A 21,861-nucleotide genomic window follows, 5' to 3' on the forward strand; every position below is an offset into this window, starting at 1 on the left:
CTTTCTCCATGGACACGCCTTTCCCCTCATGAATATTTCTTGGTCCAAGCTGTAGTTTCCATTTTCAAAGAGGAAAAGTGAGAAAAGGAAAAAATGGCTAGTATGTCCTATTCCCATTGTAAGTACATCTTGTCCCCCCCTCAGTACTATGCGACATATCTGGGGCGTTGGGAAGGTTGTGGCGGGGATGTGTGCAATTGTTACTAGGCATACGGTATGCATGCTTGCATCTGCACCACCGATCCACGTAACACAATTCAGCTGGTTATGGTGTATTGTGTAGGGACCACTAGTGTTACTCCATTGGCACAACGTTGCAAGAGTGACAGATAGGGAACGCCTTGATTACAGTTGTAACCTCTGTTCCCTGATGGAGGGAACAACACATTGTTCCCCTCCTGCCACAACTCTGAACTACTCGCTGAAATGTCTGGGACTCTGCTTTGGAATGTGTGGTTGCAAGCCCTCTCCATTTATACCCGTATGTCCATGGGAATGGCATGCACATTCCACTCGCCAATTCTCATTGGCCTTTTCTGAAATATCATAGGATTTTGGGGCTCCCAAGTTTGACCCCAGTTGTCACTACATCGACACAACGCGTCATTCCCTCCATCAGGGAAAGGTGGTTATAACAATAAACAAGACATTCTGGTCTATGTTGTGTTAGGAAGAGAGTATTTTAATGATTGTTAATGTCTTCCACTTGTGCAGTGTCTCACACATTTTTGCATGTGTAAAACTGTAGTTCCTGTAGGGGGCAGTTAGGATATTCAGAAAACAGAGACCAATTTTATGCAGCGTTACAGACAACTTGAAAATAATGATTTGAATGCTGCTCAAAGTAAGACATCCGACTTGTGAATTTGGGGAACATTGATCAAATCCAACCTCAGCAAGAAGCGTCATTTTATGTCATTTCCAAAATGGCAGTAAGCAACAAGCTTAACATGGAGTTGCATTTTCTGAACCATAAAAACAAACTTTTAAGTATTTCCACAGCAAAAAATGTGTGAACTAGAGGATGTTAAGATATTAAGAAGAATGGTTTGTGTTTCAATCAATGGCTAAGTTTTCACCTATTTTGCTCATGAAACACCTTCTAGGTAGTTAGCTAGCATCAGGAAGACTGTGCATTTACCCGTCTCTATGTTTAAACAGCCAGTAACCTTTAGTTTACATAACAGCGATGTACCATGATTTGCTACTTTTTCTTGCTTGTCAATATGAGGCGTAGGATGAGGGAAATTCTAATTCCAGAGAACATCCATTTTTCATCTTGACTGTACAAACTGGATATTTTAAATGATAATATATGCTTAAGAGTTAGTTTGTCAACTTAGGAGTACTATTATGATTAAATGGGGTTTTAAAAGACTGTTTTGAATTGTTGTTCTTCCCTCACAGTAACCTTTATTTCGTAATCACACATAAAAAAAAAGTGTTACAAATTTCAAGGAACTAAAGAATTACTGTGTGTGTGTGCTCCACGGTGTCCTGCTTTTGATTGAGACCATGCAATTAGCTTCCTGTATAGTGTGGGTTGTTATATACTGTCATAGCCCCATCCTTTTTTGCAGTACTCAGATTTTTTGAGTGCTTCGATCAAATTTATGTGAGTACTATTTGCTCATCCTGTCAGCTTCAACCTTATGAGTTCTGGCTTTGTAACTCTCTATTTATACTTTTTACTGTAGGTGTAACAGTTACTGTATATAGGTATGCTCTCTCTCTTGCTTTCTCTCTCTCTCTCACTCTCTGACTCTCTCTCTCTCTCTGTTTCTGTCTCTTTATCTCAGTGGGGGGTTCTTGGTACTCTTGCAAAGTCAGTCTGTCTGACGCGGACTCAGGTTGCGAAGGATCCATATGCGGTTTATTTAACACAGCAAGTTAAAAGTATAGACAGGCAAGGGTCTAATAATCAGGGAAATCAACAATATCAGAGGCAGAGCAGAAACAAGATAAACAGTCGGGGGATCAGGGCAGGCAGCAAACAGCAATAGAAGTAGTCCAGGCAAAGTCAATAATAGTCAAGCAGCAAACGATCGTAAAGAGGAAATCCAAGGCAAGGTCAAAACACGGGTAGGATAACACAGGGAATAAATAATGCACAGAAATGTAGCCAGGGCAAACAAGACTTCGCAATGAGTGAACAAACACACAGGGCTTAAATAGTTTGAGTAATGTGGGACATGTGTGGCATAATCAGTCCAGGTACACTGGGAAATGTGGTCCAAAAACGAATACAAGTTAATAGAGTTCTGCATTTCAGCCCGAGCCCAATGGGCCCTGACTTATTTACACCCATAGGGCCGGGCTTCGGGCCAATTTTTACGTCATAGTTCACACACGGCCGCCGTCCACGGGGCGAGTGGGGACTGGAGCGATGGACCTCCTGGAGCGATGGAGCCGCTGCCAGGGGCGTAGGAGTACCCTGCCGTCCCCCAGAAACGCGGAGGGGTGGAGGTTAGACCGCCGTCCGCGAGGGGAGGAGGGAAGTAACTCCCCGATCGCCTGGAGCGGTAGGGCCGCTGCCAGGGGCGGAGGAATGTCCCCAGGTGCCGCCAGAAAAGCGGAGGGGCGTTCTGTCTGCTAGGGGTCGTAGATTTGACTCCGGTTCGCCTGGAGAGGAGTGGCTGTCATCAGAGAACCGGTGAGTGAGCTTCTCTCTCTCCTCTCACTCTCGCTGTCGCACCGTGTTGGCCTTTTCCCTGGCCTATTTTTTGTTGTTGTTTTCCCCTCCTGTCTCCTCCCAGTTTGAGTAAGGCGGGGATGACCTGACGGGGCGCAAAGCACGACCCTCCCCAGGGAAAGAGGGGGGGGTGTAGGTCATGCCGGTGGCACTCCAGCCTGAGGTAACGCCGGGAGGAGTGTGGAACGGAGGGGGGCGGGGCCGGGCTAGAATGTCGCACGCCCGGGATAAAGGCGGCCGGTGATGACGGTTCGAGAGAGAGAGAATTACGGGCATGTCCGTCATGTGTGTGTATATGTTTGTGTGTTTTGGTTTTGAGTTTAATTAAATATTATTTATACTGACAAGCCTGTTCTCGCCTCCTCCTTGCCCATCTTAACTCCCTTACAGTAAGATAACCTATATATTTATTTTTATTTTATTTGTTTATATTGTATAATTGCATAGCCCATACTTTCGTTTTCCCACACACTGTTGCGAGCAGCAGAGCAGTCTGCCTCAGCTTGTCAAAATGCCTTTTAACAGTGGTGGTGATAATAAACATTTAATGTTCGTATGGTTAACCAGACTATGGAAACAGAGGAGATTGGTACCCCAGAACACACTGAAAGGGCATTCATTTAGTGGAGGGTTTTAGGATCGAGTTATGTGCATAATCAGCCCAAGGAAGAAAACTGTTCCAGTCAGTTTGATTCTGTTGACAGTACATGCAAAGGAATTTAGTGAGTTCTTGATTAAGATGTTCTGTCTGGCCATTAGACTGAGGATGGTAACCTGAAGTGAGACTTATGTTGACATTTAGTGATCGTAAGAAGGCTGTCCAAACCGTAGAAGTAAACTGAGGGCCCTGGTCAGCAACAATGTCTTCAGGAAGACCATAGTAGTGGAAAACATAATGGAAGAAGTGTTCTGCGGTTTTGTAGGCTGATGGGAGCTTAGCCAGGTGTATTAGACCACATGCCTTAGATAAATGATCAATGACAGTTAATATGGTGGTGTTACCCTGTGAGATTACCTTGGCGTTGAGAAAGGATAGGGCCAGTACCGATGTTAGATGCATCTACTTCTACCACAAAAGGTGCGCTGGGGTCAGGATGATGCAGAATGGTAGCAGAGGTAAAGTGATTCTTTAATCATTGAAGGCTTGAATGGCATCAGTAGACCAGTGAAGCTTGGTGTCTCCTCCCTACAATGGCAGTGAGTGGAGCGGCGAGAGTGCTGAAGTTTCTGATAAATCTTTGGTTAAAGTTAGCAAATCCTAAGAATCGTTGAAGTTCCTTTGCAGTAGCGGGTTGAGGCCACTTTAGAACTGCCCATACCTTGCCTTCGTCCATAGACACCCCTTCAGGACTGATGATATAACCGAGAAAGGAGATTGATGTTTGGTAGAGTTCACATTTCTCTCCTTTGGCATAGAGTTGGTGTTCCATGATATGCTTCAAAACTACCCGGACCTGCTTGGTGTGTTCCTCCAGTGTGTCTGAATAAATCAAGATATCATCAATATATATTATTAGGCACTGGTTTAACATGTCTCTGAATACATTGTTTATGAAGGATTGGAACACAGATGGACTATTGGACATGCCGAATGGTATAATGAGATGTTCATAGTGCCCGCTGCTGGGGATTGGAACACAGATGGACTATTGGACATGCCGAATGGTATAATGAGATGTTCATAGTGCCCGCTGCTGGTGGAAAAGGCTGTTTTCCATTCATCCCCCTCTCGAATGAGGTTGTAAGTACAGCACAGATCAAGCTTGGTGTAACATTTAGCAGATCTCATTTGTTCCAAAGCTGCCCTCATCCTTCTTACCCACAAAGAAGAAGCCGGCTGCTGCCAGTGAAGTGGATGGATGAATGAATCGCTTGGCCAGTTCTTCTTCAATGTATAACTTCATTGCTTTCGCCTCCGGTTCTGACAGGGGAAAGATTCTGCCTCTAGGTGGTGAGGTATCAGGTAACAGATCAATGGCATAATCACTAGAGGCTTTAGTTTTACTAAAGGCTTCAATCAGGTCTGCATATTCTGAAGGTACATGTGGTTCTCTGTTGTTCTCATTAGTCACCTTGGTGGTTCTCACAAGTATAGGGGTGATAGGTTTTAGAAACTTGGATGAGCAGCTGGAGTCCCATCGTATAATCTGTCAATTTGTGGATTATGTTCCTGCAGCCATGGTAAACCGAGGATGACTGGGTTGTAAGGAGAGTGGATGACTGGATGAAAATCAGTGTGTAAAGCCCCAACTTGCAGAATAAGATACGTTAGGCTGTTTATTTATCACAGCAAGTTCAGAGTATAGACAGGCAAGGGTCGAATAATCAGAGCAATCAACAATTTCAGAGGCAGAGTAGAAATGAGGGGATCAGCCATTGGATCGGGGCAGGCAGCAATATATAGAAGAAGTCCAGGCAAAGTTAATAATAGGCAAGCACCAAACGATCATAAAGAGGAATCCAAGGCAAAGTCAAAACACAGGTAGGATAACACAGGGAATGAATAATGCTCAGAAATGTTGCTGGGGCAAAAAAATACTTCACAATGAGTGAACAAACACACAGGGCTTAAACAGTTTGAGTAATGTTGAACAGGTGTGTCGTAATCAGTCCAGGTATGCAGGCACTGGGATATGTAGTCCAATTTTAATACTCAGGTGAGGGAGACCTCCGGTGGCCGATTGAGGAATCTTCAGCGGTGTTCCTGACAGTCAGCTGATTTGGCTCTTTCCCCTGGGTTAATGATTAATGTTGGTTAATGGAGAAAAATAACCTTGGGAGAAACCAGGCTCAATGTGGGGGCCCGTTTCTCTCTGGCTAAACAGCATGAATATAATTCCAATATTAGTTATTTGTGTGCAGTGCAAGTTATAGTTGGTTAATAGACCAAGGTGTTGCAGGCAAAGATTGGTGAGATGCATCGCAGTTCAACTGTTAGGTCATTTCACTGGGGTCCATCCTAAATCCAAGGTTCAGGCAGTGAATGAAGCATTAAGTATTCCTTGTCTTATGGTTGGAGATAGCATCAGTTCATTTACTAAAGTCCATCGTAATAGACTGAAGTGATGTCTGGCTGGCACCGGCTGCATTTAGTTGTCATCACTCAGAGACACGTAGCAGTGGAATCCGACACCAAGCAGGAACGGAACTGGATCTGGCCGACTCTGGTAACCTCGGGATATGAATCCGGAAGTTGAGGCAGAGAAACAAATAGAATAATATTAGCATAGATGCCATACAATTCTTTGCAGTTATCGCAATATAGGTGGATTTAAAACAATAACATAATTTGATGTTCCACTGTATTTTCAGAGTTTGGACATTAACTTTATTACCACCTGCTGGAGGAATCTCCAAACTGCAAATGTAGGCACTAAATTTAGATTGCACTGAAAAATGATGTGGTTTTGAAATGTCTTAGCGATTACCTATTTCTCAGGAAAGTAACAAACTGTGCTTTGTGCAACTTCATTTACATACACCAACAGTTTGCGTGGATACAACCACATAGCGCAAATACTCCAATTCTTCAGAAAATAGCGGAAATACTCTTGTATTGCTTCAGAAGACATTAATTAAACCACTTTGGATTACTTTTATGCTAACTTTACATCCTTTTTTGATCTTAGAAGTGTTGCACCCCATTGAATTGCATTGTATGGATACATTCACACTGTATCTCCATCAAAATTTCTTCATTTGTATTCTGCAGAATGATAGAAAGTCACACGAATTTAAGAAAGCACATTTTTTTTATAAAAATGTGCATTCTTAATGGTCATTTTTTAGTAAACATTTTATAAAAGCATTAAGGGACTTGAGGATATGCTATATGGGTAAATGGGCCTAAAAATTCCCTTTAACCTAACAATTTTACCCTAACTTACCCTACTATTTACATATAGGTTTACCTCACCCTACACAAATTCATACAGTGAACTAAAATTACTCTTCAGTGATAGAACTTTCTGTAGTCTTTGCTCTATAAAACCCCCCTGAGCCACATACTTTTTGATATCGTGATGAACTGGCAAGTGTGAAAATCAGAGAGATACTTGAGACTGATATGAGGGTCCTGGTGTAAATGTGAAGATGCTCCTCTAGAACATGGGTGGAATCCTAATTGAAAACAGTACTGATAATTCAATCTATAGGCCTACATGGATACTGAAGATTAATTTGCCAGTCAGAATGACAGTGGAGCCATATGTAAAGAAGGACCAATTTCATGCTTCATATTTCATTACAATGACACAATGCAGAAAAAGTGAACTGTAACCCTTTGGCTATCATTGTGGATGAAAAAGCAAGAAATCTATAAGGACTGGTATAGCAGAGTTAACAACTAGCCAGTGTAAAATATATTAACACAAAAAAAATCATATCTTTTTATTTAAGCATAGAAAATAGGTGACATGAGATTAAGTTTATGCCCTGTTTGTAGGTCACTAACCTAATGTAAGCAAATTTATGACATTGACCAAGTACATTTCTTTTAATAAAATATTTCATTGCTTCCACTGAAGCACACAAGATTCTCCTTGGAACATTTTCAAATCACACTAGAATAACATGGATCAGTGGGTTTTGCACAAATGTTTTGTCTCTTTGAGTGGTTCTGTCATTATAAAGCAAAAGGAGGCATTCAAATTGTAATACTGATCATGTAAAATGTGAGAAATGTTAAAAAGTTATTGGTCTCGAGCGTTGGACCACTTTACTGTAAAAATGTTTTGTCAGGCAACCTTTTAATCTAAACTTTACTTGTATACACAATATGCATACATAAATATAAAGTACATGTAAACACTGCTTCGCGTGGGAGAAGACAGGACAGTCTGCACACAAACTCTGTTCATCTTTGTCAAGGACAATTCATTTAAACGGATGAGCACAGACAAGTCGACTGGCCGTTTCCATTTGTCGGGGGCTTTTAGCTGGGTTTTTGATTGGCTGATTGTATTATTGTATGCAAATCCGACCGGGGTTGTAGCCAGTAGGTGAAAGGCTCGTGCTGGTGTGGCACTCGAGACCTGAAGCGCGAGGTGAAGCTGCTTTGGAGCTGTCCACTCCAGCGGAGGTGCTGAAACGAGGATTTTCACGTAAACCGACAGTTGACATATTCAGAAAGCAATGCACAAACTGGGCTGCTAACTTCGTCAAAGGATTGCCACTCCGAGGACGTTGTATAACCAAAATCGGTATTGGATTTACTTTGCACCAGTAAACAGTGTTGCTCGAATTTTAAAATCTCATTCGTGAACCCCTTTCTGGATCACTTGTAGTTGGATACGCAGGTAATTTTAATCTTGTTCCTATGATCTACATAGCTTGTTGTGATTAAATATCAAGCTTCGGGTCCATAGTGCTGCACGGATCAATTTCAGTGTTATTTTTAACGCATGCGCTATATAATTCTTTAAAGGGAGTCGCACCGTGCCCAGTGCATTTCGAGTTTGCACTTAGATTCTCCGAGTGAATAATTTAGCGTATCGTGCAGTGACATTCAGCATAACGGTCGTACGGTGGCAACTGACAGAAGACCAGTAGCTGTGCTTGATCGAGGGTGATGAAGTTAGACGAGCTCTTTACATCCTGCGTTTCCGGGGACAAGTTCACTGCTCGGTCGAACAGATGTCACGTTAACGGTGCTCCCATTTTGCGAATGAAAAAAATAAAATAAAAAGTAAACGCAAAGCTACTGGCCGTTTAATTTATCCGCAGGGTATTTAGCAAGTTTATTTTTTCCTAGCACGATAATCCTTGAGTGACACCGTGCGCGCGCGGGGATTATGCTCTTGTTTTCCTCGTACAGTTTCAATCTGGCGAGTGTGATCGCTGATAATTGACGTGGTTGGATGGAGACGGTTGACAAATTGTTGTCTTTAGTTCAATTATAAGGAGCAATATAATGAGGCCGTTCTCAAGGGACGTGTTCTTGCGTGCTAGAACGCGGAATACAATCGAAAAGACGCAGGGGTCTCAATATTTTTTGCATTTTATTTTTTGTGTTTAATTACTTTCAACTTTCATACCTGCATCTCAAAAACCCTGAAAAAGAGCGAGACTCGACGCAACGGCCATGGTATAGCTACATAAACCAATAATTAAAACATAGCGCGTCCTGTGTTAACGTGTCGCGCGCTGCCGCTGTGAACGAGTCGCGCGCATCATAGTAGGATTTCCTACCGACGTGTTCACAAAGACTGGGGTTTTTACAGATTTATTATTGATACTGATGATTTCCTACGCGAAACTTAATATTTTGTGAACCGTCAATGAATAGTAGTTATATCACTTTTTTTATACATATATTTTCAGCCAGTTTATCACATCAGTATAAGAGAATAACAAAGCAATTGCCTCAAGATATGGTGCTCCAAAGTTGGTGTTATGTTTATTGGTGAGAATGAATCCTAGTTTTTTTTTTTTTAAAAAAAAATTCTATCTATAGCAATAAAAAACTCTCCTGAAAAAAATAAAAAAAGCTTTTTCAAGTTTAATATTTTCTGCGAAAATAAATTTTTGGATACATGTTGGTTTGGCTTTTGTGGGTAATAATAAATTTTTTTCCTTTAAAAATTGCTTCTAAGCACTGACATAGAACTTGCTCTTGTAGCTTATGCTTTGTTTTTAATAAGTGCTAAATGTCTGCACAATGTGGCTAATTTACAATGGAGAAAAAAGGTAGAAATGTATACTTAATGTATGAGAACCAAGTGAGAGTCAGCTACTATGTGATGTCCCATGCTTTTCACTATGCATGCGAATCTGCACATCAAATTCTATATCAAATATAGGTTTAATTCTGCCTCTTTTAGTATAGTGCTAACTTCAGTGATGAAGAATGCATTGAAGACTGCTCTAAGGGAAACACAGGAAGTGAGAAAAACAACAAACAATTTCTTCCCTCACACACAAAGACACCCAAACACACATAATAGCACATACAGTGAAGCCTCAGACCTAAAAATGCACATTAAAACACTGTCTAGACTAGAGAAAAGGCCATTAAATATGGTACCAGAGAACATGGCTCTCAAAAAGCTGCAAAACATTCTGTGGACATACCTAAATTTGCATGGGCAGATGGGAAAATGTAACCACATCATCAGGATTGGAAATAAAAAAAATACTTCAAAATCTGTCTATAATATTCTAAAGGAGACTGCATCACCTTTCCTCCCTCTGCAGCAAGACCTCACCATTTTGCTCTACTTTTAGACTTCCACCCAATTATTGTAAATATTTCATCGGCAGGTGGAAGAGCTGCTGTAATGGTTTGTGTGCATTGATGTGTGCAGCCCTGCTCATGATGAAAATAAATGCACTATAATGCAGGAGACTGGTTTAGTATATAGGGCAGAAGAGGATTTTATCTTTCATAGTAACAGGCTTGCCAGTAATTGATCAACATGTGAAGGATTAATCATTCTGTTGACCAGAAATCACAGCCATCCTTGTCATATTCATCATCACTACCCTCTTCATCATTAGCAACATTGTCAGCAACTGCTGCTGCATCTTCATCATCATGGTCTTCCTGCTCTTTTAATTTGCCCTCTGCATCGCAACTCTGTTATCCTTATTGTTTGCACATAATAGTTGTTTACTGTGCTGTGTAATGCACTGCACTCCAAAGATGCAGAAAAATAAGAGGAGCAATACAAACACTTTAATTGCTTTCAAAAATTAATCTACTCAAATGACTGCCTTGCCTTTGCAGCCTCTGCATGAGCAAAAGAGATAGATAGATCCTTTTCACCCTGAGAAACACATTCAAATAAGAATGGAGCTTCAGAACACATTTATTTCCAAACAATGGTGCTGAGATGGATGTGACAAACACATGCTCCTTCAGAACTTTTTGTCTTGTCTCTGAGGATTCTCTATCCATAGATATGTTCATCACAGTCTTGAGTGAGTCCTGCTGTTGCATTAATGAATCCTGACACAACCCATGGATTGGACAGGTCAGTGCAAACCTCTGTGACCAGTGAATAACACAGTTCAGTGGTCAGCGGACGTAGAGCTATCTCAGAAACTCAGCATAAAAAAGGCTTCTCTGACTTGCTGTCTGTATCCATCTGGGTCGGGTGGAAATTTTGGACATTATTGTGGTGATTCTTATTGCCATTATAGTTTGAATTTGAGTTGGAACTTAGTTTTATATCAGGGGGATTGCAGTTGCCTTTGTTTGTTTTGTTTTTTTCCCATAAATTATTATGGTTGAAAAAGTATTATGGATTTGTGTTGGATTTCAGTTGAAAAGGAAAGTTATTTTAGGGTGGAGAAGGTTATCACATATGGTTGAAGATTACAAAGACAAATATGGAACTTTACTTGAAATAGCAATGTTATGTCAGTGTTATGAGGCTCATTTTTATAATTTTCTTAGATTTTTTAAGTTATTAGAAATACTTAAAAATGCAATTCACGCAAAATAATTACCTGATTACACTTCTACTATGATGAAAATGATTTAAAGTTTTGAGTAAAAGTCATTTTGATTTTCTGAGGCTAAAAGTAAAAAACAATTGTAACCGTATGGAGACAGTAAAAAATTATAAATACATAAAAGTCTCATTAAAAGCTGGAATTCTGGAAAAAGTAAATGTTTGTATAAGTAGTTGAAATAATATTCTATTATTCAGTCACAACGCTTTTCACTTTTTTCAATTTAAAAAACAGAAGACCCTTTTAGATCCTCATGACTGTGTGTGAACTTTTAGATATTTTGATATATTTATGAAAATAAACATTATGTTCTGGTCAAATAATGTAACCCTAAGAAAACTTTTGGATATTAATGATAAAGAAATAAATAAAAAAAACATGATATTTGTAATAAAATTAAATGACCTTGAAAACTCTTTTAAAAATCAATGATTGCGGTGTGTACACTCGTGTCAATCAAAGTATTTTAATACCCTTTACTTGATTGTTACACCATTTGACAATTTAAAAGTCATTAAGGTGTTTTGATTTTTTGGTAGAATATGCTATAAATGTTTTTATAAAATGTATGAAACTAACATGGACACAAAGATTACATTTCTATAAACTATACATTTCTAAATAATAATAATAATACAATTTTAATCTTGTGCAAACTTATTTGTCAATTACCCATTCACTGATGAATGCATCAAGTGAATAAGATCTATTTAGATTTCATGTTGAGTTTAACCTTTAAAAAAAAATTTTGAAGAATTTTTCATGATCTGCTGACTAGCTGTTGATTTCCATTGTCAAATCTACTAGTGCTTTTGTGTATGGTCTATAGGTTCTATATTATCTTAGGGCAACATCCTCTTCATAACCACTGAAAACTGCAAATCTGTATGTTTGACTTGATTTGTGCTTGATAGGGAAGATTTGTGTTTGACACTGAGTATTCACTGAAAGCTGGATTTAGCTTAGGCTTTGGGATCAATTCATTTGCTCTTATAACAACCGTTTTGATGTTGAATAGATTAAAGAACAAAGCCAAGCTAGAAAATGTGATTTGAACTCACATAGGGAAATTGTCAGAGTATTTTCAGCATGTTCAATGTTGTCCTGAGGACAGACAATCCAGATTGGTTTGATTCTGCTGAAGCACTGAGTGTTATCAGTGTATGTGTTTGTGCCAAAATTGCTGAATGTGTGAGCTCTGAACCATGTCTGCACACAGACAAAATACCAGCTTTTGAGAAGGGACATTGCTTGATTGGAGCTCTGGGTAATGAGGGTCTTGCTCTCTTGGACTTCATCTGCATAATATGTGTGTGTGTGTGTTTGTGTGGTGTGGGGTGGCGGGGGGGTGGGGGGGTTTGGGGGGGGGGTTACGCGTTTATGTGGTTTACGAGGACTTTTTTATAGGTTACAAACTGTTAATTACAAGAGTATTATTCTATAAATGTGGTTTATGAGGACATTTCTAGTGTTGCCATAATTCAAATCACTTAAAAACCATACTAAACTATGTATTTTTTAATTGTAAAAATGCAGAACGTTTTTTGTGAGGGTTAGGTTTAGGAGATAGGATCCTTTGTTCATACAGAATAAAAATCATGATGTCTATGGAGAGTCCTCATAATGATAGCTGCACCAACATCTGTGTTTGTGTGTGTGTGTGTGTGTGTGTGTGTGTGTGTGTGTGTGTATGTGTGTAGAGTATGTATGTTTGGGATACACAGAGCTCAGCATGACAACCCAGACTGCTTTCCCGAGTGTCACATTTTAATGGATACAGGTGCCAGATTCTCATCATAGCATCTGTCCTGAACCACAGTTCTACAAACCATTGTATCTGTTGCATAACCAAATAGAAGCTGGGGCCTGGCTGTGCACTTTAATCTCACCTCTGCTGGCTGCTTTGGTTGCATGTGCTTGCTGCATTTGTCCAGATTACCTAGGGGTAAATCCTAAGCAGCCCAATCAGGGCACGACAAACTAAATAAAGCTTCTTTGAGAAGCATTATTTTTTAATGACACAGTATCAGAAAAATTGCTGAATTACTGTGAATACATCTTCTAAATCATTAGGCAAGCATGTAATATGAAAGCTATATAATGTTGAGATCTCATCTTTCCCATAAAGCAATGCCCTCCATGGGCTAAGTGAAATTGGTTCAGTGTACGCTACAGGTATAGTTCACCCAAAAATGAAAATGATGTCATTACTTTCTCATCATAATGTCACATCAAACTCGTAGGACTGTCTTTCTTCACTGTTTTAAATGAGAGTGAATAGTGGCCGCACTGTCATGCTCCAAAAAAGACAAAAATATTTGATTTGGGTGCCAAATATTTAGCTCATGAATGATTAGATTTGAGACTGAATAATTATTTAAATATCAGTCTGCTCATCACAAAATGTGTTTGCATGGCATCTAGGGCTGCACAATTATGGCAAAAATAATAATTGTTGATTATTTATCTTGATATTTTAATCATGATTGTTTTTAATTTTTACATAAAAACAAATATTTAGAGCAACTGCATGCTATATTCTTTATTTAGACTACACATGCAAAATAATCTGAAATCTGTGATCATTTGAAACATTAAACATGCATCAGACTGTGCTAAACACATAAATGGTGCTGTAAGCTATTTTTTCATGGTACGGTATGCAAAACATTTTCCTACTCCCTGAAAGATATCACTGAAATAAGTGTCATGAGATATCTCACCAGTCTCTGTGACAGCTCTAGGCTTTGTAAACAGCAAACAAAAATGTGTCTTCTAGGCTTCACTCTTCATCATAACGGTAACTGCCAGAACTCCAGAACTCCAACATAACAGAAACTCTTCAAAAATACATCACATCAAAACATTAAACATTAGCAAGTATCCCTATTTGCACAAAAACACATAAAATACATTAATAATAAAATAAAACTATTTTTTTTTCTGTCAAGTCCCATGCAAAGCATGCTGGCAAATGTAAATCCCCTCTCCAGTTTCATCAGTGCTACATTACCACCACAAAAAGTATGCATGTTGTCCTACCTCAAATGGATTAAGTAAACTTCCCTTTTATGCAATGAAATCAAGTTGTGACAAAATGTTTTGTGTTGCTTTAGTTCATTTGAATTAAGTAAATTGAACAAGCCTTAAGACTTAAAAAAAGATATATTTTAGTGTTCCACTGAAGAAAGAATGTCATATGTGTTTAAGCGACATTAGGGTAAGTAAATAATGACAGAATTTTCCATTTTGGATGATTTATTACTTTGAGAGCAAAGTTTTGGGGACAGTCTCAGCTAAAGGACACAGCCTTTGAGGTATGAGTGCAAGCTAGAGAGCTACCTCCGGCATAACTACCTTACGACTTCTGGTCCTGTTGTTTTGCCCTGCATCTGATTAGATTTTAAAGAGCTCGACCACGCATGCTGGCAAAAACACCCACAAAACCATTAAGAGTAATCCTTATGCTCTTGCCCAGGGGACCACCTTACATTCTAGGCTGATTAGCATACTGCCATACATGTTCAGTAAACCCCTTTTGGTGGGTTGAGGAGACTGGTGATTGAGTCACTCAAGGTGGGAGAACACCTCTGGGATATCGGAAGAGATATTCCAAAATGCCCATGGGTATGATTGCACATTAATCTGCTTTAAGACCAGCTGAATGAAAACTCCAAAAGAGACAAAATCTTTGAAAAAGAAATTAGATTTGAACCATGTACTCTCTGCCCTGAACAATGTAGCACAGTTGTGATTACATAGTCTAGTCATTCTACTGAGGTTGATGGCTGAATCACATCAATTCCAAATTTGATTGGACGTTTGTTTATCCTCCTGGATATGTACTTCTTTGCAGGATTTTGAGAAAGATTACCTCTAAAGAGTGATTTAGCTCTGAGCTCAATTTTCACGCAAAACTGAGGGGATTTAAGCATTCAGTGCCTCCGCTCATTGTTAGACGAGCCTAACGAGCCTAACGCACATATATAATATGAATTTATATTCAATACACTATTTAAACTTAAAATGAATATTTACAGATGCTAAATGTTGTACATGTAAATGTAACCCACCATCGACACACAGGTTAATGCATGTACACACAGTTAAACATTCTCAACTTTTGACATTTCTTAATCTTTGAATTGCACAAAAGAATTACCAGGAGAAATACAGTACAAAAGCCCACAGCAATCTCACGTTTGTGATTACAGTGCATGCGGAGAAAAGATAACAAACACAAAAATCATGAGGAAAATTAAATAATGTTACCAGATACACATGAACATAGCAGCATTTATACAAGGCCTGATCTTTTTTTCTGATATGTGATTGCAGCTCCTGTCAGTGTTTGTTTATCAGAATGGCATTGGAAACAGAGCTCTGGTTGTAATCAGTCAAGTATATTTATGTTCCCTGGATAAACCTTACTCTCCTCGTGCTAATCTGGTTAAAGAACCAGAGCACGTGGTCAATCCTACCTGGCTAGACCCAGGTCATGTGACCTTGAAAAGATCTGATCACATGATGACATTTTAGGTGTAAGGGTCGGCTGTTTGCTTCATGGATATGCAAATATTTTGCATTGATGATTGTTGCTGTGAGAGATGTTACACAGCCTGTTGGAACAAAACAGAATACACTAATGGAATATGAAATATTGCACTACATGAGGAACAGTCTGCCATATATATGAGACCCATGACCTTTACCAAATTTGTCCCACCACTATAGAGGGTTCTTTTTTTCACAGAGAGAGGGAGAGAGAGAGAAGTGTTATGTTGCTTCATGTTTACTACCTTGCACATCAAATTATATAGATGAGGTGCATAATCTGCTGCAGAAACTTTAACAACACTGTTTTCCAACTCTGCTTTACAGCTTTTAAAAAGAGAAAAGACAGTTCTGTATGAGTGGGTTTGTTAGCATTAAGTTCATAAACACATGAAATTTAAGTTCATAAGCTCATTAAAATTAGAGTCTTAAGAGCTTTCACCTTCAAGCTACTCACTACTTACCTGGAGGTATGTAGTTAAAGAACCCTCGTCATTCTTGACTCATGACTGACAGCATGCCGTGCACTTCAGCATACTTTCTCTGGGTCTGTCATCTATAATATATAACCACTATCAAGATGTGCTAAACAGAGCCACTAGGGCTTTATAACCAAAGCTCCAGTGTTTTTGAAGTTATTGGCTCAGCAATCATATTGAAAATGATTTTTGAAATTTCCAGTTTTGTTTAATATTCTGTTTCATATCCGATTGATGTGAAATTTTTGTCAGATTTTAACAAAAAGCTATAGGCCTATACTGATATTTTCCACTCTCCTTATTTTGTCATCAGATTACATTTTACTTTAGGATTATGCTTTAAAGATGTACACTTTTTTTTTTTATGTGCTATATGTAAGATTGACTACAAGCGTTTGAAATGTGTACTGCAGTCGAAATTCAAAATATTGGAGGGTAGTCTGCCCCGGCCCAGACTTGAAGTTCATGCTGGTTGCCAGAATGTTGAGAAGCAAATTAGCCAACTCGGCATCTGTTTTATAGGAGTTCTGGGCTTTAGGCTGTCTAAATCTTCCAAAGGCATATTTATCCTTGTTTTACTACGGCTCTGGTCATGGTTGGTTTTAGACGGATGGTGAGGCTTTTTAGGTTGGGTGTAATATGTTATCTCTGGTCCAATTCGTTTGCTGGCTTCCATTGCTGCAGCACTCAGTGCTGTTTACCTGCAAACTTGTTAAAATCTGACAACCCAGCGGTGTCGAAATACTATTGGTGAGTGGGCAGTGGTCGGGGTCACACAGAACAAAACATTCCGGCCCGGAATGGACACTTCAAAGTAGAATATACTGTCTGTAGCATTGTTAGTGGAGAAGCCAGTATTTCAACTTAGCATGTTTCCTAATTCTCTTATGACAAATGATCATTTTATGATTTAGTACAGTAAAAACATTACATATAGCTAAATAAATAAATTTTTAACAATAAATTAATTCTATTGAACACAGATTGGATCAGTTGAACAAATTGGCCAAAATTGTAAAGAGAGCCAATAATGAAAGGTGAAAAAAAAAAATGTGTTTATGTCATCTATAAACATTTAAAAAGTAACAAAAATAACTAAATATGATAACATGATGATTGATAAGAAATAAAAGGTTATGTTGAACTTCTGAAACATTTTTGCAATTTCTGTTTTTGCTGTTTAAAATAACATAACATTTTACACACATTTGTATGTGATATATTAATACTATGCATATGTTGGGCAATTTCACAGAAATGTCAATCACCTCATGGAAAAATAAAAAGATTTGACCAAAGAAACAAAACCCCTTTTAAATTCTGTATTATATTGGTATAATGGAGAATACCGTCCAGACTGCTAGAGGGTGCTGCTTGCTCACACAGTGCTGACTGAAGTGCTGAATGCAGCCTTTTAAGGTTTAGTAATCACGCAAGGCAATATTGAAATTTCTTAATTTGATCAATCATGCAGCATTAATTGATATTATACAGATCTCTCAGAAGTCAAAAGTCTGCTTGTTTCAAAGTGTTTTGGATGGTTTCTCTCATCATGCAGCCTGTAGCTAAGTGCCGCTTTTACTGTCACGTCCGCTTATTACTGTTTTTCCACATTAACGTGAGAACAAGAAAGAATAAAAATTCAATATTACTTATTCTTTGGGATTCTAAATATTGTGGCTATTATTATTTTTGGATTGTTCATTCAAATTAACAGAGTTTTTACAAAAAATGTGTTGCTAATTCATTTCAAATAAACCATCGGTTATTCATATCAGCGTTTTCATGCTTATAACCGATGTGCCGATGCTTGAATTTGGTAAATAACTGGTCGATAAATGTCAGCAGCTGATACATCGGTGCATCCCTAGTAGAAATGTCTCCTGGTACATATTTTCAAGTAACATCTATATAATGGTAATGCACAATGTCGTCACATGGTACAGAATATGTATTACATCTGAGGTTGTGCTACAAATAATTATTGATGCACCGATACCACTTTTTGTCTTCTGATATCGGAATTCTCAGAATTGGCTGATCCCGATCCGATAACAGTTTTTTTTTTTGCATAATCAGTTTAGAATATCTTTACATTATTGTGTGGAAATAATTGGGTGTACTCTTTAATATGTAAAGAAACACAAACCTCTAACTACGGTACACATTATTTTATATATTATTTATATAAATGTATAGTTTATTAATAAAAGCTTTATTATTAACAAGTATACTGGATAATGTAGCAGCAAAAGTAACATTAATTCCAGTATAAGTCATCAGTAGAAAAGAAGCAATTTTTCAAGTTGTATCTGGACTTTAAAGGATTCAGATCTCTTTTTTGTTCAATTAAGTTGTAAGACATCAGCTCACTTTTCATTCACACAGTTATTTTTTGGAACCCATTCAACTTAAATATTATTATATTTTGTAAACTAATTATAATAATATATTATAATAGTAATATATCTCAATCTTGCACCATTTGTCTCTCTTTCTTCCTCACTGTCATCAGAGTGCTCACTCTCCCCTGAGTTCTGATTACACTCACACGCATATCATTAGTGACTTATCAAGGACTGAATATATACCCTGCTTTCACACACACACACACACACACACACACACACTTTGTCTGTTCTCATCGATAGTATCTCTGAGACTCCAGAACTTTCTACTATGTCAAACATTCCTGTGTCTTCATTTTTGCCTGCAAGTATCATCAAGTACCTCTAAGACTATTGTGAGTTATCTGTTCATCGTGTCTATACCTATTACTCACCTACTGTTTGCCACTCTGCTCAACTGGATTTACTCACAATGCTTACATCACTGTTTCAATCATCTGTTCAATAAACCCTGCTACTGAGTTCATATCTCTGCCTGCGTGAAACCTTTAACTTTTAAACCCTTGCGCTTTTATTTTGACATTCTGAACTCTCCAGGAAGTCCTATATTTGTCTATTTGTAGGAAAGTTCACAGTTTTATTCACTTATTCAAATTCTGGGAAAATGCACCTCTGGTGCCATTCTAAATGTATATTATAAGTGAACCAAACTATTGAGCATCTACATCTGAGATGTTGTACATGAGTAGCGCTCAAATATTGTGCACTACGTGAAGAATATAAATAGGCATGCATATGTGTCAACAGAGCAGTGCCATTAAATAACACGCTGGAGCTGCGTGTGCATTTTATATATTTACTTCTAAAACACAGCCTTTTGTGAATCACAGAGCTTTTGCACATCTTCAGGTGGCTTTGAATAAAATGCATGAGTCTTTTATGTCATTTTTTGAGCTTGACCGTAACGAACATGACTAACACACAGAATCGGATTTGGATCGGGCTCGTCGGACCGATACCCGATCCATTTAAAAACATCAGTATCAGAGGGTTCTTTTTTTCACAGAGAGAGGGAGAGAGAGAGAAGTGTTATGTTGCTTCATGTTTACTACCTTGCACATCAAATTATATAGATGTGGTGCATAATCTGCTGCAGAAACGTTAACAACACTGTTTTCCAACTCTGCTTTACAGCTTTTAAAAAGAGAAAAGACAGTTCTGTATGAGTGGGTTTGTTAGCATTAAGTTCATAAACACATGAAATTTAAGTTCGTAAGCTCATTAAAATTAGAGTCTTAAGAGCTTTCACCTTCAAGCTACTCACTACTTACCTGGAGGTATGTAGTTAAAGAACCCTCGTCATTCTTGACTCATGACTGACAGCATGCCGTGCACTTCAGCATACTTTCTCTGGGTCTGTCATCTATAATATATAACCACTATCATGATGTGCTAAACAGAGCCACTAGGGCTTTATAACCAAATATAGAGATTGATAGAATATCAGCTGCTGCATGGATTTACATGGATATGGATTTACATAACTGATTTAAGTGTCTTGAAGGAATGGTTCAGCCAAACAATTACATCTTTCATTAACTTTCAGCATTCATTACTTTTCTTCCAAACTAGTATGCTGTTAATTTAACTATGGGCCTGTGCGGACGTCATTGCATTTTCTTTATTGAAGCGAAATATTTCATTAATTGCTGCTGTTTATCACTGTTTTTTTACTTAATTTCGTTAAATAAAATAAGCTGTTTTCTTATTAAATTATTGTAAATTTATGCTGTCGTTTGTTCAATTTAATGTTTCCATCATAACTGTTTATTTTCACCCTAATTTAAATATTTTTTGTTTCTTTGCAAGAAAATGTTTGTTGTGATTTAATTAATATAATCTGATTATTATTACAAATATATATGATATATTTTAACGCATTTGATTAATTTGAAATGTTTAATGCATAATTTTTTCTTAATCGCGATTAATGCATTTACCAATTTTAACATTAGATTCTGACATTTCATTCAGTCTGTGCTGAATACTTGTTGGAAAAGGGCGGAAAATTTGTGCTGTGTCCAGGATCATTATAGTGATATACACTCCACAAACATACACACAATAGCGATTCCAAGTAAATGATTAAGTGATGGAGAAAGAACCCTTTAAACATATTTTGTTGTTGTTGTTGTTGTTGTACAAAACAAACACAGGTAGAACTTGTTATTTGCTGCATGACCCGCTGGAGTGAAGCATAAGAATTCCTCTGTCTTCACATTTACTTCAGTGTTACTTGAATTAGTGCTATTTTAGTGCATTTCTAACCTTAACCCTAATCTTAAAGTAGCTTCCTCAGCACTGCTCAAGATACATTAAATTAGTTTGTTCTCATGGGATGTGTGGTTTTTAATGTAATCTAAAATGCGTATGAAGTGCTGGTAAAATGGGCATGATATAAATCAATGACTGTGACCAACAATTTTCCTAATATATTGTTATCAGGGTCCAAAATTACAACTCGACAGGTGCCAAATGCAAATACAAATGTACTTTGATGAGTAATTAAAAAAGAAACACTTAGTAAGATAGTAACTTTAGTAGGAAATGCGATATAATTTGCATTGAATTTTAAGAGTTATACTCACTGATGTGCTTCTCACTAAAGTTATTCAAATCTAAGACCAAACCGTCTAATAAACAAAACATCTCTCACGACTCCCACATCTTGTAATAACTTGAACCTAATTAATCCTGAACATTCACCAGAAGATGAATGGCTAAACTTTTTTTTCTCCAGAACTCCATGTGAGGAACTCATTTCTGGGATATTGTTCTCCAGTAAAACAAAAATATGAGGAACAATTCATGGTGGGTTTTTGTAACATTTTGTAGTTTGATAGTGCAATTTCAACATAAAAATTAATATTTAAATAAAATATAAGACTGTCTCATCTCGCATACGATGCTGTGAGTCACTGACTTGTGTGTATAGCAAATTTGCTAGGCAAAATAGCTAAATAATTTATTTTAATAGTCATTTTTATGGGCTTAATATACAGTGTACATCTACAGTTATCACTGACTATATGACAGAATATCAGTAAAAATTGTACCTGCTATCTGACATACAATCTGCTTAAGCGGTTAGGGCGTGTATTTATTGACAAGACTCCATCGCTCCAGAGACTGTTTAAACACGGCACTGTAAACACCCAGGGAGACGTGACAGAGATTACTGAGTCTAAGCTGTTCAACACTGACCTTATCAAAGCCATTTTAGGGCTGCATTGAACTTTTAATATGCCAGGAATATTTAGCTTTTTTCAGT

General features: G+C 37.9%; 1 protein-coding gene across 1 annotated transcript in view; it reads left to right on the forward strand.

The window, feature by feature from the left end:
* The first annotated feature begins 7,680 nt into the window (after window positions 1-7,680).
* fstl5 (follistatin-like 5) overlaps window positions 7,681-21,861 on the forward strand; it is a 246,588-nt gene continuing 232,407 nt past the window's right edge. Inside the window, 1 exon segment of the mRNA XM_052149538.1 lies at window positions 7,681-7,989. The gene's annotated coding sequence lies outside the window, so the exon portion shown is untranslated.

The sequence above is a fragment of the Xyrauchen texanus genome, chromosome 19 (assembly GCF_025860055.1).
Source record: "Xyrauchen texanus isolate HMW12.3.18 chromosome 19, RBS_HiC_50CHRs, whole genome shotgun sequence".
NCBI lineage: Eukaryota > Metazoa > Chordata > Actinopteri > Cypriniformes > Catostomidae > Xyrauchen > Xyrauchen texanus.